We start from the raw sequence: 15,368 nt of genomic DNA, 5'->3' as shown, positions 1-15,368 counted from the left end.
TAGATATAATAATGATCCACACGGCGGCGGCAGACACGTATCTCCTGGAATCGTTAATATAACATCGACAATCGCGGTTAATCTAGTTTGTGACGTAATCGAAGGCAGTTATCAGATAGGTCTTGGAAAATCAAATCAGGCTCAACAAGGATACATCCTATACACGTTCACACCACAAGTTCCCCCTGGCGATTTGATCGTGCAAGTACCAACCAATCCTGTTTATCTACGCACATATAATCAGTATTTGTCACGAATAAATTTCAAACTCACAGACCACCTTAATCGCTTAATTGACCTACGTGGAGAAGAGCTTGTAATAAATCTGTATGTGAAATCTTAATTAATCCAGTAAATATTATATAATGTACCAGCACGTGAGGGGTTTTATACATGACAAAGAAGCACTTGAAAACGCCATCAGAACAGCGTTTTCACAAAACACAGAGCAATTTAACGTTAATTTAGTTATTGATGAACACGGAAACGAGGATTTCTTATTAACACAAGAACAGTTAGATGAACTCCGTCGAGAACATATTATCGAGATCATTTGTAACAGAGATCAGATTCTAAATTATGCACACTCCTGTATCAAAGTCGATCAACTTAAAAAAATAATATTTCAGAATAAACAAATAAATATTGGTGCAAAATATATCTGATGAGGTAATTGTGTTGAAAAATTCATCTTTTTTGAAAAATTTTATTTTTTTTCTTCTGAAAATTTGATCATTTTACATAAATCTGAATACCAACTAGCCCATCAGAGTTATAAATTTGATCATTTTACATAAATCTGAGTACCAAGTAGCCCATCAAAATTACAAATTTGATCATGTTACATAAATATGAGTACCAACTAGCCCATCAAATTCAGAAATAAATAAAATTCAGAAATAAATAAAATTCAGAAAAATATAATAATTCAGAAATAGATAATAATTCAGAAATAAATAATAATTCAGAAATAAATCTGAATACCAACTAACCCATCAAAATTACAAATTTGATCATTTTACATAAATCTGAGTACCAACTAACCCATAAAAATTATGAAATTGATTGGTTTGCATGATTCTGAGTACCAAGTAGCCCATCAAAATTATGAAAATGATTGGTTTGCATGATTCTGAGTACCAACTAACCCATCAAATTCAGAAATAAATATAATAATTCAGAAAAATATAATAATTCAGAAAAAATATAATAATTCAGAATAAATCTGAGTACCAACTAGCCCATCAGAGTTATAAATTTGATTGATTTGCATAAATCTGAGTACCAACTAACCCATCAAAATTGCAAAATTGATTGATTTGCATAAATCTAAGTACCAACTAACCCATCAAAATTGCAAAATAAATAATAATTCAGAAGAAATATAATCTCAGAATAAATAAAATATTTTAGAATAAATATAATCTCAGAAAAAATAAAATATAATCTCAGAAAAAATAAAATATGATCTCAGAAAAAATAAAATATAATCTCAGAAAAAATATTTCTGATCAAAGATCTACGTGTTCAGGCCAGTCATTTTCATTTTCACCAGAATTATTATTTTGGATCGTTTCACCAACTAAGTTACTCGCTAACATGATCTTTCTTAATAGTCTTATGCGAGTACTAATTGTTTTCTTTTCCTCGTACTCGTGGGATAAGAGTGATCTAATTTTTTCTACTGCGACAGAGAGAGGAACGAATTCCTTCACCTGATTATCTTCTACGGTAGCTAGCGACTGAAACATCGCCGCCTGAATCCGTTTCATGAACTTGTATTCAGATGATAGTGTGTGTATTCCTTGGTTTTTACGTTCTTGTAAAATCTCAAAATCAGAAACTATTTTTTCAGGATTTAGTTCATTAGATATAATAATTTCATCTTTTTCCAATTTTTTAATAGCAACAATTACATCATTAATATTTTCGTGGTTCCTTATTAAGTATATATATATATATATATATATATATATATATATATATATATATATATATATATATATATATATATATATATATATATATATATATATATATATTAAAATAAAAAAATATTTCCCCTATGAACATCTATTCGAGTCTTTTAGCAAGTTCAGGGAGGGGAAAGGACAGTACAACCAAGAACTCATAGCTTGCCATCGCATTTTATCAAGTTCATCAGGCACACGAAATATTCCCTCTACGAGAGCCCCTAACCCGTCAAACAACGGTCTAGAGGCCCAAGAAGGAGGACGGCACAAACATATATTATGAATGAGTCTTTTAAGTATGCAATGAATGACAATCTTAATTAAGGACGGCACAAACATATATTATGAATGAGTCTTTTAGCAGGTTCATTAAGTATGTAATGAAATGAAATATACATAATGAAATGAAATGAGATGAGATGAAATGAAATGAGGCCATTTTCTCCGCTCAACAGAACCACCCACCCCAATAATCAGCCCGTGGTAATACAAAACATGTATCAACCACCAGTTGATATGTGGTTGGGTGTTCTGAGAGCGGAGAGGGGCTGGCGGCGCCCAAATTAATTTTAGAAATCGCTAATATGCGTAACCACCCGACCAATTGTCAGTCATGGGATTCGATCCTGGACCGCGAGCGTCACAGTCCAATACGATACCGATTGAGCTATCGAATTCATCTAACACTATATGTTTCGGAAGTTAATATGTAGCTAATAATCATTGAAAAGGAACTAATTTCAAATATTTCTGTATTAAAACAGGGGAATATTTTCTACATTTAAATAACTATTTCTGAATATATCTGTATTAAAACAACGGTTTCTGAATATATCTGTATTAAAACAGCGGTTCCTAAACAGACTGTAAATACAGCCTGAGAATCAATAACAGCGGTCCTAAGCGGTATGAATACAGATGTTTCACCTACAGATCGATTTGTGAATGCAGCATGTTATAACTAGCTGCGGACCAATTTCTCGTAACAGATCCGCTATGTTGTATGATGGGAAATACGTTTATATAGTTAAAAACCATAAATATACTTCTACGAGTAATTAATTACGACGTAAATGGTTAAAGTGACCATAAAAAATCGGAAAACTATATATTGCAAAAGTAATCTCCATTTACATAATTAAAAATTCAGTAGTATACGATCAGACAGCACTGGGTCCCCTCAAATAATAAATGGTTCTCGTTAACAATATTGAAAGGTGATTTTCTGTTTATATACTTTTGAGAAAGCAGATCTGTATATAAGGTGGATTAATATCAAAATATTTTGCAGCTGAATACATCGATCGAAATATAATCTCTTCACCGGTTTCTGTATTTGTAGACTTTACCGCCCTCCTTATAATTGTTTTACATCATCCAGTATTACCACGTGTTACGTTCTAGCTTTGTGAGATACTCGAAGATTGGATAAATTATTGTTCTGAGGGTTTGCGTCAATATGATCGATCACAAGATTATCTTTGATCACTCTGAAGAAACACTCGTATGTGAAACGATGACAGAGGTAAGGTTTCTCCCCAACAGTAAACAATAGATAACCATGATTATTAATATAACCAACTGGTTTTTTCAACCTGCAATTTCTAATCATGCCATTAATATTTGATTCGTAGTTTTTTATTGTAGGATGTGGGAAAAAATTATTTTGCTCCATAAATGTAATAATATCATTTGTTTAAATCATAATTTGTCTGAAAACTTAGTTAGATAATCCTCCACGGATTTTATAGCATTTTCACTATTATTATTTTTTTTGTCATAATATCGTTTAAGCTCTCTGTATCGTTTACCACCGCACTTTCCACATAATTCTGTTTTTCTTCGCACTCCAGTACCACATCGCAGACATGGTATTGGTCCTAAGTTTCCACGGCGAACATTTTGCATGTGTTGTCCGCAGAATTCCTTTTTACAGGATTTATTACAACGAGTCAATGAACCCACCATGAGCCATATGCATTGAGACATTGTATACATAATATTTTAATTTAAATACTTGTCTGAAATATAATATGAACGAATTCGATAGATTATCCCGAATAAAGCCCTGGAGCGTGGATAAATTCAACCTCGACAGAATATCTCCTAACGTGCCGATGCAAGATCTGGTTGATCCAAAAAACAAAGGTTTGATTAATAAAATTCACGACGCCAAGAAAGAATTTCACACAGATGGTGCATCTCATGTCTGGTCAACGTTCAAAATTATACGCAACAAAAATATCATTAACGCTATGATGAACGACAAACGAGCAGCAATTATCATCAACTATCTTGATAATCGCAAATATCTCTTCAGAATAAAATTTGTCGTGTTGACAGAAACAGATGATTGGATTATCCGTGACAAATATGATCCTGTCCACGGTAATAAAAAAACTGTCATACTAAGTAAAGATTCCAAACCAGGTCTATTGACAGGTATTGACAAACCGTATTATGAGCGAGCATATCCTGTGACCGCGGTTATTTATGGAATCTATGTGATAAATGAAAAACCCAGCGTTGATAAACTAGCGCCGATGAAATTTTCAAAAATAAATTGTGTGGCTGAACGAGTAACAGAACATTTTACCGTTTTGACTCGTGGAAACGGTCTAACGGATAAAAGACGTAAAATAATAAACACATGGGGAGAAATGGTTAAAGATACCGGTGGGTCTATTAAAGATGTCGCTGAGTTAGGAAAAAGATTAAAATTTCCAATAACCGTAGCGACGATAACAGGAGAGATTTTGTATGAATCAAAATATAGATCAAAAGGAGCTTCGATCGAAATTATTGATCATAAAAATCACACGCGTGGACTAACGCAGTAACAATATTTCCACGAGATCGAACTGTTAAATGTTATGCCGGAGACATGTTTGATTTTATTAATGAAATAAGTAAAAACGATCCTGTGTCAGTATGGTTATTTCAGTCTTGCGTGGAAGAAAAAAATCAGTTTGATCAGTTTGTGAGACCAAATGGCGTTATTTATCGAACAAATCCTCTTCACGAGAAAATGAAAAATCTTGCACTGCAATATACTGATGACACTGACGAATTATTGAGCAACTGTTTTACTGTTCCGTCAGTTGCGGCTCATTTTGCTAGAAAGAAAAATTCGTGGAAACCAACTCGGTTTGATTTTCTCAATGACATAATACTGAGTTGTGTCGAATATGGACACGGCAGACTATAGAATACTAAATACAATCACAGAGATGTTTTTTCAGTTGATATGGTTGCATGTTATCCCGGAAGTTTTCTTGGATACGGAGATTGTTCTGTGTATTTTGAGCGATTCGGTCATCCGACGCACGAAATGACGCGAGTATCGATAAATGGACCATTACCGGATTTTGACCTAACTGGATTTACTCGTATCGAGTCATTCGAAATGTCTAAAGGACTTCATCCAATTTGTTATGTTTGGTTTGGAAAACATTTTTCAGAAAAAATGTGGACACCAATAGTACTATTACGGTATATGCTTGATTGTACGACATTAACACGGTTGATTTTAAGTGAAGCAATTATATCATATCGAAAACAAACCGAGGTTTGGTTACCACATTCGGATGAAACCGATTCGAAGGATCTTGGTAGAAAAATAATTGGCAAGTTTACACAAGGAGGAGCATATGATCATAAACGACATTGTACAAGATTGATCATGGACGATACTGAGTTAGATTCTATAATCGCTGATACAACGAGCAAGAACACGTTTATAAGTCGAGAAACAGTTTTCTTGTCAAATGGAAATAAACTAGGTACCATTGTGAGCTACATGGACGGTGAGTCACCACAGTATACTCATTTAAGATCATCGATGCTCGCGTATGTTTCAATAAATCTATTATCGATGATAAATAAGGTTTCTACGCATGCCGTCAGAGTTGCTACTGATTCGTTTTATACAAGTAAAAAACATTCAATACTGTTAGAAAAATTAAACATAGGCACTTATGCATCGTGGGGTTCGTGGAGAATAAAAAAGGAATATATGCTCGATTATTCCGAATCCGCTGATGTTGCGGTTAAAGATATTGACTGTAAAAAATATCAAACGTTGACAACTTCGTTGTTACCATCGATATACGATCCAATAACTAGACACAAAACGGTTTATCTAAATGGACCTGGCGGTTCTGGTAAAACCACTCCAGCTATCGAACTATTTCAGAAATCAGATATGATCGTGCTAACACCTAAACATAGACTCGCGCGAGAAATGAAACAACGCGGTGTTAATTCCTGTACTTATCACAGCTTTTTTCGATGGAAGGGTGATACATGGACATCTTTAAGGATGGGCGAGAAATACATTCCAAGGATTATAATATGGGATGAAATATGCACTGTACCGCTAGAAACACTAAAAACATTTCTTGATTGGTTGTTAACAAGAAATACTGCCGTGATAATGTGCGGCGATCACGGTCAACCACCACCTGTAGCTGGACCATCTCCACATGGATGGCTGAAAAATTTCGTTGACCACGCTGAAGAAATAACTGATGATCATAGAGCACTTGATGCAACGTTGAAGGAATTTAAAAAATTAATCAGACTACAACCGAATAAAATTCAGTGTGAAGTAATGCGCGAGATAATTTCAGAAACACCCATGAAAGACTTTTTGCGCGCGTGGAGACCAAACGATTTGATAGTTGCAAGTAGAAAGATAGTTCGTGATACACTTCAGCGGGAGTTGTTTCAGTTACAACGAGAAAAGTTTCCAACGTTGCCAGTTCCGTTATGTTATCGACCAGCAGATACGCGACGGCAAAATATCGACGTTAATATACCAGGACACACCGAGTCAAGGAGGAAACAGAATCTTGTGTTGAATGATATTGTTGCAGTTGACGTTGATGTTGTTGAAGATGCTCTACGTGCTGATAAATCCCCGTGGACGCTTGGATACGCGATGACGATTCATTCATCTCAGGGTTTAACTATTACTGATACAGTTGTTTGGATCGTTGATGATCGTATCGAATGGTCGAACTTGGTTTATCTTGCAGTGTCTCGAGTTAGAAAAATATCTCAATTGAGACGAATCGTCATGGACTCGTCAATCAATGATGACCTCGATCGTCGAGGCCTTGACGAATGTCAAAGCGATATAATAAGAAAAAAATTATCTGGTTATAAGCAGTGTGATAAAAAATATAATCGAGAATTTGATCTTGATGTTGATTTTATTAATGCGCTGAAACAACAACAGAATAATCATTGTGCAAGTTGTAATTGTATAATGTTATGGCGGTATCTGAAAAATGATCCAAGACAATTTACCGTAGATAGAAAAAATAACAATCTTGGTCATACACGAGGAAATATCATGTTGACCTGTCTTGAATATAATCGATGTCGTGGTGCTAGTTAAGTGATTTGGGTGGTAATTGTGTGTCCTTAGGAATTACTTGTAATAGTTCACGTACAAATCCGCGTTGAGGAGCAGCCGAATCTAGTCTGTAGATTGCGGGTCTACCTGAGGATCTAGTTACGGTGGATATCTTATGTGTGGTAACACTCCAAATAGGATCAGTCGCTCTTTTTTTACCACCTTCGAGTTCGCCGGGCTCATATAAATACCTTACAGTGATATTACCTAATACTGGCTGTGCTGAAAGATCACGTCGTTGTGTAGGTATGTGCGCGCTTGCAATTGCATTAATAGGTTTCATGTTGGTCGTTCGAGTAATCTCATTATTTAACGCTGCTATCACATTTGGTAATCTTGCTACCCATTCACGAGATCTCGTATCCTGAATAAATTCCTTCGCGTATTGATATCCAAATAACCGCTCAGCAAGTGTTCGATTAAATCGCTCAACAATTGCCTGATCACGATGAATTGCAGTATGCCCTCGTCGTATTTTGGTATTATGTTGTTTCATCAACGATGATACTGGACCAAGAAATTCCTTGCCAGGATCAACCTGTAGCAGCTGTGGCCATCGTAATGGTCCTCGTTGATAAATTCGTTTAAACGCATCGGCTACTTCAGCAGCTGTCTTCGCTGACAACGATTCTGCTTCTTTATATCTACTTGCAACATCAACAACAGTTAGCGCGTATTTGTACGTTTTTCTACGTACAGCATCACATGGTAAAAACAGAATATCAGCTTGATGAACTTCATTAGGAACACCGACACTGAAATGTGCAAATCGAATTTGCTTAGGACGCGGTAGGTAAATTTGCCATATTGCCTGTTTGGACAACCACGTTTTAGCAGTAGAATGTTTAACCGCTGCTGCATCAGCGAGTTTACTAATTGCTGCTTTACCCTTCCAGTATCCAATTGGTGAATAATAAAAAGATTCCATTTATATATTACCAGCCCCTAGTGCTAATTTACCCTTCATCGCGGATCTTACTAACCAATCAGCTATTTTTTCTTTGATATTTTTATTTTTTATGGAATTTAACGCATGAATTAATTTCACATCTGAAATATGCCTATGTTGTAGATCATTGCTTTTATACACAACATCATGAGCATGACAAGCTCGATCAATAGCGTTTATTGGTTCCTCGCCTGGTTTTGGTTGATCCTGATTATCAAGCCTGATATCGAGTCGAGTACCAGGACCGCAATAATTATATCCTGGTAGATGTTTTTCTCCTGCGTATTTAGCCCACGGAGTACCTGGAAACTTTGACATCAAATTAGCAATATCACCACCGCGCTTATTAGGTAAAAACTAAAATTTCTTTCTACGCACACAGAACATTTTCCACCATACGCTATTTTTTTTATTTTTATTATAACCGTAGCTAAATCAGTGGTTGGAGTTTTAACTTTACAGCGTAAACAATATAAATCCATAGATATTTTATACAGCATGGATATAATTGATTTCTCAGCGACAAGAAAACAAGAACCTGTCAAGCACCATCCTGCGTTACCAAATTCCATCAGAATGATAATAAAGGACCATCTGGAAGTGGAAAGACACAGTTGCTACTCAATCTTATAATGAGATAGTTAAAGTGGGATAAATTGTATTTGGTAGCCCCGTCAGTTGTTGATCAACGATGTTATAATGTGCTTAAGGATTTTAATGAAAACGCGGATAACGATGTTATCGAGTTTATAACCGATATTGATGAAGCACCATCAGTTGATTCCATAGACGGATTTATTAATAATTTAGTTGTATACGATGATGTGATGCTGGACAAACAATCAAATCTAGCTAGGATTTTTTCCCGTGGTAAACATAAAAATACCGATGTTATTTATGTTACTCAACGATACACACAAATACCAAAAGGGATCAGAGATAACTGTAATATTTTAGTTGTGTTTAATGGAGTTGATACACACACGTTGCGAAATATTCATCAAACCTGGTGCAGCGGTGACATGGATATAATTAAATTCAGAAACTTCTTTTCACAAGCGCAAACTACTCCGCACGGGTTTATAACAATAAATTTGCACGATCCTAGAACAAGATATCGTATTGGACTTGATAAAATATTTGGATAGATTAATAGCAGCAGAGGGGGCGATGACCTCAAGTTGGTTCATTTTTTTTGTAATAAATTGTAGTTCTCAACCAAATGTTCAGCTCGAAAGAAGCCTTATTTCGGTTTTTGGACGCTTCCAAAGTCGGTCTGTTCGCCCCCTTTGCTGCTCCTTAGTTTTCAAAAAATGCACCTTCCAGCAAATGGTCAGTTCGCCTCCTTCATTTAGCCAATAATGTGTTAAAACTTAGTTAAAACCCACAAAATTACACCCACCCCTACAATAAATAACATTCAGGTACACTGCAGTTATTATAACGCAAGGAAGCTCTTTGTTCCCATCTTGTGATATAATGAAATTGATTGAGGTATTGTCGATGTAATTCCCTAATAATATATCTTACGGTTTATACAAAAATACAGGTCCCTTCAAATCTTCTGAATATTACATATATTCGCTTGTGGAGACCATCTGGTACACGAATATACTTTAATATTACCGAGTCTTCTTTAAGTATCTATTTAGACACAAAACAATAACTATTGTATAAATAAATAAATAATTATTACTTTGTATCATATTAAATACACTGTAATACATAAAAAATTATTATTACTTTGTACCATATTAATAAACTGTAACACATAACTATTACATTGTACCATGTTAATTACACTGTAATACATAACAAATAATTACCTTGTACCATATTAATTACACTGTAACATAAATAATTATTACTTTGTACCATATTAATTACACTGTAATACATACAAAATTATTACTTTGTACCATGTTAATAAGCTGTAACATAATTATTACATTGTATCATAATAATTACACTGTAATACATTATAATGAAAAGTAAGCTATATGGCACATGCTTAGCTCAATCGAATGACGTCATCTGCATGTGCATATTAAGAGGTGTGACCCATTTTTTTCTCTCCATAAAGTAATTTGTCTACATTAGGCTAGCAATTTATTTTTTCCTAAGTCCCAAAAAGTTTAAATCAGAGTGCAAAAAAGTAAATATTGATGTTATCGTCTGAAAAGTACCTATTCAGGAAATCTACATACAGCTACAAACATGCTTGCTAAATTTGATTCGTGTACCAAAAGTGATTTTTTTTTGTTTACCTTGTTGACAATGTTTCTCCGTAAAATAAAATTCTCAGTTTATACACATTAATAGCATTAATGTGAATTGTGCCCACATTTCGCGCATTTATATATGTATAAAGGGCACACTTATTGCAATAATTCATAATTATTTAACCTGACAGTTAAAACTGTAGTGATTATTCAATGACTGTACTGATTTTCTTTTTCCAATATGTTTTTGTAAAAGCTGTTTACAAAACATAACCACCTATATAACAAAATGTTTAAATAATACATGATCTGTCCACTTCATCAGTTTGGTTTAAAATTATGTTAACATAGTGTAAATCCCATATTAGCAAACAAATGAGGCAATGAACCAAAGACAAAAGTAATATCAACAAAATCCTTGGAACATAGCACTTTCAATGTATATATGAAAAACCAACACTTGTAAGAGATAAAATAATAGAACCGATGTTTTGTAAATAACGATGATTCTTTTGTAAATTCTTCTAGGGCAACATATTTTGTCACATTATCTTAGTAAAACAGTTAAATTACCAAACGATGCAAAGCTCTAAAGGAGCAATTATTATTTTTTAAATAATTTGTTTGATCAGCTGAAATTTTGTGGAATACTATTGACAATAGACATTACGAAATTTGTTGTACACGAGCTATTGTACTTGCATTGGACACAGTGCCTATCGTTTGTTGTTTTTCGAATGTTTATCATAGTGCCTGCTAACAAAAAGCACACTATACCTTTGCAAAGATGTTAGATTGATTTGATTCCTTTCCTTTGCTTTGCAACATTTCTAAAGCGATTTCCCCTTCATATTCTTAAAATAGGTGGAACAAATAAACGATAAAATACGCATTATGTTAAATAATGCAGTATTGATGATGATATTTAAGACAAAATTATTTGTATCATCATCATCAAATCGTTCGAAATTTTGACATTACAGCATACAATAATATTGCCACCAACGTCCTATGAGAGAGAAAGCCTCTTGGTTTATAGCAAGTACGTCCAGTCTTGACTGTTCAAATTATTCGTTCATGTCATTTCTTTGGCAATTTTCATTGCATCTGTCTTTAATTTTCCAACATTCCACAAGTAATCTTCCGGCATATATAAATAATACGAATTATGTTATTTACGTGATATTGCTGATTATATGTATATAAAATTGTCCAGTATTTAGCAACTAATAGTTTAGTTTATCATCTTGATGGCATACTATAATGTTGTCATGAAAATCTGACGGAAAGGATAGTATCATCTATAATACAGAGTGTATCCATGCGGGCTCCTGACCAATTTAATAGTAAGCTTTTTGATTCTTCAAAGAACTTTTCCATGGCACATTTTCAGCGTCGTCCTACATGTCAAGCTTTAGCACAAGCAGATTAGAAATAGTGATTCTGGAATTATATCATGAAGTTCCTGAAGAACGCAACCATATCTTGTATGACGTGTCATGCAAGCAAGGCTATGTTTAGCCCGTTGGTTGACACATAGACCAACCAACCAACTATCCGCTATCTTGTTCTCGACACAAACAAAGAAAACTAATTCAGTTGGATCTTTAAAGGGCTGAAGTGAATCTCCGAATTCTCCATCAGAATCAAATAAGTTGCCAACGCTTAAATCCTGTTGCACACGCCCTCAACTGGACGCCATATATTCGTGTCATAAATGTGAAAGGAAGATACTGGCAAATGAACATGATTCGAATTCGTGGTTTGGGGAGAAACCCGAGGTCGGATCGGTTTGGAAATGGGATAATTCAAGAAAGAACATGGTCATTTTTTAAATTATATTTTAGAGGTAATTCAGCACATTGTTGAACTTGAAAATGTCAAGGATATACAAATTAAACAGAAATAATGTTAAGAAAATGTGTAGTCAGTGCTTTGTAATCGACACATTTGTCCCTTTTAACCATAGTTGTCACAACTTTTATAGTTGCTGGAGTGTCCCTCTCGTATGCTGTTAAGTACTATAGGGCAACAAAAGAGAAGACAATGCAAACAATGAAACACTATCCAAGATGTCTATTACTTTTTATCATACAATTTTAATCTTTGAAAGCTTCCGTATTTCCATTGTTCAATTTAGTCTCTTCTTCAGTAGGAATTTGATCATTTATCGTGTGGTCGACTAATGAACACACTACCTAAGCCGTTCTAGGTCGGGTATAGAAATAAAGTACAACAAAGAACACCGTCTATACGCAAATCATTACCACTAACGCTATTAGATGCTACAGCATTTAGATAACTGCAATAAAAGTCAATATATGTCCCACCAATGATTTTCAAGATGTTATTTTATTTGTGGTTCTTTTAAGACACGTTTTAAATTCTTATTCTTGTCTTGGGAATTATTCTGTTTTCTTCGTTTCACGGTAGCATTGCCTTTATTAAGCCCAGTTATGAAATGTTGTGAGACTAATCCAGATTCAATATATAGAGAGAAAAAAGGGCCTAAAATATTAGTTGTTTAGTTAATTAGGTGTTTCGTCAAATGCTAGCATAATGAAGTGGAACTTAATTTTTGGTTTTGTCTATGACACCTGATTGCTTCTCTGTTCATTTTGAAGACAATATATATGCAGTAGTAGAAAATGAGTTAGCTCACCTAAAAATGAAATATGCTGACTATATAATAATAATTGCAGGTGATTTTAATTCCTATACTGGTACGGAGCCAGATTGTATCAAATGTGATAGTACTACTGACCTACTTCAAGAAATGAATTATACAGAAGACGTAAAAAGAATTATGATCAGGCTAATCAAGACGTAAGGAAGATAAATCACTATGGAGAAAACTTTATACAGCTATGCCAAATGACTGTACTGAGAATCACCAATGGTAGATGTCGATCAGATTAAGTGACAGAGAAATTTAAATGTATCCATGGCAATTTGGCTTCAAAAGTAGATTATGCTTTAGCCGACCTATGTGTTTTAAATATATATCATCTTTTAACACAGAAGATAGATTGAAATCTATGCATATGCCCACTGTATTTTCCCTTGTCGAAATCGGTAAACTAGAGCAAAGGGCTTTAAGTGTCTCTGGGGGTAACGAAATAAATACATCTGGAACAAAGACGAAGGGTTATCGTTTATTCAAAACTGCAAAGATCTATCTCAAAATATGGTTAAGATTTTAAATGATATAAACAATAACCAACTTTATGAATGCGTCGAAACAACTACTAATATTTACCATAATGCAGCAAACACAATGAAGATATTCATAAAAAGAAAACCTAGCCGTGACATCTCCAAGAAGAATTGTTGAATGTCAGCCTGCTTTGACAGAGATTGTATACTAGCCAAAAGCAAAGCCTTAAGATAAGTAAGACAGTTCAGATTAAAAAGCACAAGTGAATCACTTTAAGATTTAAATTTTTATAGAAATATGTATAAATCTCTTGATTGAAGCAAGCAAAAGCAATATGAATTCAAAGACAATAAAAATAGCCTTTTATCTGCATCATACTATAAAGACGCACACAGTTTCTGGCGCCTTGTTAATAATCCTGTATGTAAAGCAGTAACACGTGTGCATCTTAGCATGAATATTTTTCAGAATTATTTAAGTTTTCCATTTCTATTGACTAGATACAGCAAAATGAAAACATTCAACTAATTCATGCGACTTTAGAACAATCACCGAAGAGGAGTTATGCCTAGCATTAAGTAAACTGAAACATAACAAAGCTGAGGTAAAATATCCTTTAGCCTTCGACTTCTTTAAATGTACGTGCAACATAACAACACCAATATTAACAATATTATTTAATAACTATTCAATGTTAGATATTATCCAGAATATCGGTCAACGGCTATCGTGATACCAATTTGGAAGAAAGGGATGAAAATGAACCTTCCAACTACAGAGGGATTAGTCTACTACTTGTATTAAGCAAAGTATTTACATCGATTTTTTAATAGGATAAATGAATGGGTGGAGGAAAACAAATTACTGGGCGAAGTGCAAGCAGGATTTAGAACGGTGTATTCTACAGCAGACAATATATGTATAGTATATACATTAATTTGTAAATGTTTAAGAAAACCTTGGGGTAGATTCTATGTAGTATTTATTGACTACGAAAAAGTCTTTGATAGGATAGAGACTTTTATCTAAAAAAGCTGTCTAGTGAAAATATTAAAGGAACAATGTTAAGAATCATTAAGGCACTTTATAATGATGTAAAAGCAAGTGTTAAGTCCAACAAATTATTACCGATGTGTTTAATTGCCCTTCGGGAGTACGCCAAGGTTGTGTTTTATCACCATTGCTCTTTTCTTTATTTTTGAACTATTTGAAACCTTTCGTAGCTGAAGGAAACAGGGGAGTTTAGGTAGAAACCTTACAACTATGTTTACTGTTGTATGCAGACGATTTAATTGTCTTTGCTGACACTATTCACCTGTTGCAAAATATGCTCAATAGGCCTGCTTCGTCTGTTTGACGCGAATATAGGTCTCATCCTTAATTATGGGGCTAAGGTTTGTGGATTTTACGATGCCAATGATATTGAAAAAGCTCCTTTGCAATTTTGTAAATATAATCTTGGTAGATCTAAGTCTACTCCGAATACATTCGGATATAACGAATTAGGAAGAATAACATCTTTTTGTACCGGATGATGTATGGATATATATCATAAGCCACTGGCACGTCTTACAAATAAACTCTGTTAGTATGGTGACAATGTGTAATTGTATTTGGAGCATCTCCCAGTATTAAAATTAAAAAT

This window comes from Sinohyriopsis cumingii, chromosome 15 (genome assembly GCF_028554795.1).
Source record: "Sinohyriopsis cumingii isolate HCF-2022 chromosome 15, ASM2855479v2, whole genome shotgun sequence".
Classification (NCBI taxonomy): domain Eukaryota; kingdom Metazoa; phylum Mollusca; class Bivalvia; order Unionida; family Unionidae; genus Sinohyriopsis; species Sinohyriopsis cumingii.
The sequence above is the reverse complement of the archived record's forward strand: the minus strand, read 5'-3'. Positions refer to the sequence as shown.